We start from the raw sequence: 2,583 nt of genomic DNA on the forward strand, positions 1-2,583 counted from the left end.
ACAAATTTTATAGTTGTTTCTTTATTTTTTATTCTATGAAATTCATAAACATCCTGGCAAAAGGCCAAGGTAGGGCATGAGCGTAGGGAGGCTAATTTGATTTTTTAAATTCAGAATTATGAATGTTTTTATGTAGCTATATGTCTTATACCACCCTCCTTATGAAAAAGGTTCAATGGTACAGAATGACTAATCACAGAGAAACCAGCGCACCATCATCCTTCTCCCAAGAGGGACCTTACATGGTTTGTGCAATCCAGCATTCAAAACCAAACTATAAGTATTTATTTTCCAGTATCTCACCTGGTGACTGAATGAATAACTGTCACATGAACAAAGAGCAATCTGTTTGCTTTTTAAGTGACTTTCAGGCACTTATGAAATAATGAAAACCCCTAACAGCAACATTAAATGAATATGATGAGCTAAATTTTTGAGCAGTGTATCAGAAGGAAAAAGTAAACTGTAGATTGCGCATCGATTCCTATTGTATAGTTGAATACTATTTGCTTAGTAGTGATGATTCATGAGACCCTAGAGTTGTATACACCTGAGATGTGTGAGGCTTACAGAGAGTTTCTCTACTCAAATTAAATGAGGCATGAGTATTTTCTTCCTTCCTCTTTCTTTTCTCTAATTCTATGTATGTGGTTTGTTCTCTATTTGCTTGCAAAGGCAGCGCAAGCTGTATGTCATCCTGTGGGCTCACATACTGCATTAAGTATCATGCAGACTCCATTTGTATCAAACTACTTTTTTTCTCTCTCTTAAAACAAATACTTACATAGCTACTCCTACTGCATCTTTTTTTCTTTTTGTGGAGAAAGCTTATTAGGGACATCTTGATTTTTCAGAGTCTTCCTTTTAGTAAGTACTGGGCCTTCCTCTGTTTTTCAGGCAGGGTATTACAGTGCTCATTCCCATTCCTTCCTCCATTTCAATTTCTAAAAATAATCAGCCATAAAAGTCGTTATTGAGCTTTATTGTTACCAGCACAGTAAGATTAATAGTGGTGAATATACTGTACCTCACTAAAAGGGTGCCTTAAGTTGTCTGACATATCTCCCAGGACAGTCAGGGAGTTCTGAGAAACCCCAGGGTTTCCTGTTACTCCTTCCATGGTAGTATGGGTCGGCATTGATTTTTCCAGTACTCTGTGCCAAACAGGAACAATTTAGCTCATAGGGAGGTAATAAAATAATCTTTACAAGCAATGAATACAGTAAAGCAGGTCAGAAACTGGCTTTGTGTTTGTGGGAGAGAGAGGATCTGGTCGCTTAGTACCCTTCTGTGAATTTCTCAATTAAAAAAAAAATCTGATTACTGTGATTTGGGACCACTGAAGGATTTAATTTTTGTTTATCACCTGTTTCCATTTCAAGAAAGTATAATTTACTATTATTTTAATATGGTTAAAATATTTCAGTTAAACCATTTCCTTTGCTTATCTATGATGTACAAATGAATGCAACACAGCTTAATATAAATTAACAATGAAATCAGCATGAAATGTTTTTGACATTGTCAAAACGAAATAATTTCCCATTTCCGGAGTGTTTTGAGAACGTTGAGATTATTTTTTTCAATTTCTTCCTATTAATTATGTAATTGGAACAAACCTGTTCTTAGGACAGTTTTCAGAATACTAGTTTTCTCACTGAAATGAATTTCCAATGGCTGTGATCAATGCTGGAGATTATCCAAGGAATCTAGTTTTTGAAATAGTAGCTCTAGGTCCCAGGCTGTACCTCTTTTTCCCTCAGGCACCATAGTAATCTTAAATTAGGTGCACATGCCATCATAATCTTTTTTGCTCTTAACCTTTGCTTCAGGAAAAGTATGTAGAAAAGATAGCAGGCATGATCTAGGCTTATATCACCAGTGCTCTAGTGACTATGTGAGTGTCTGCTCTGTTTATTTTTATTGGCTTATTTTTGAGAGGAAAATGCATCAAAACTGCCACTAAGTGAAGAGTTTTTCTTCTGTTTCAGAGCTGCCTTTTTTTTTTCCTATGTTTATGAAAGGTCAGCACTTCTAAAAATAATTGTAGGATATTTTAAAATGGAGATTGATAAGTAAAAAGTGTTCAGGTGAACAATTAATTTTCTAAGAAAATATGAACATGGGAACATCTTCAGACATTAACTAGTAAAAGCAATAAATCCTTCTGTTTGCTCAAGATATAGTTAAGGCTAGTTTTATTGACAGTGATGGCAGTATTATTACAGGATACCTGTGACTTTGCTCTTCATGAGCTCCTTGAGTTGTATTCATTCCTCTGTTGTTATAAAAGTATATTTATATAAGAGGAGACTGCAGCCCTGTGTCAGTGTAATTGTCATGGTCAGATGCAGTGTGTCTTTGTGGCATTGAAAAGGAGCAAGAGAGTCAGTCAACTCAAGAAGTCTCACTGTGAAGAAAGAACAGAGCATTAATCAATAATCTGAATTTTCTTTTTAATGCCAGTAGAAACTACCCTCTGAATGCCATGCCTAGAAAATTGTGTGTCAAGCCTCCCAGAAGAGAAGAATGTGTGACAAATATCTTCTCCATATCTTATGTCTTAATAAGTTTTTTTAGTGT

At 35.3% G+C, this 2,583-nt stretch overlaps 1 long non-coding RNA gene across 1 annotated transcript; it reads right to left on the reverse strand.

The window, feature by feature from the left end:
• Nucleotides 1–874: 874 nt before the first annotated feature.
• On the reverse strand, nucleotides 875–2,291 carry LOC113479045. Its single transcript, XR_003398189.1, has 3 exons — nucleotides 2,234–2,291; nucleotides 1,028–1,154; nucleotides 875–944 (listed from the first exon to the last, which is right to left on the reverse strand). It is a non-coding gene; the product is annotated as an uncharacterized LOC113479045 (long non-coding RNA).
• Nucleotides 2,292–2,583: the final 292 nt, after the last annotated feature.

The sequence above is a fragment of the Athene cunicularia genome, assembly GCF_003259725.1.
Source record: "Athene cunicularia isolate RWA chromosome 4 unlocalized genomic scaffold, athCun1 chr4_part1, whole genome shotgun sequence".
NCBI classification, from domain to species: Eukaryota; Metazoa; Chordata; class Aves; order Strigiformes; family Strigidae; genus Athene; species Athene cunicularia.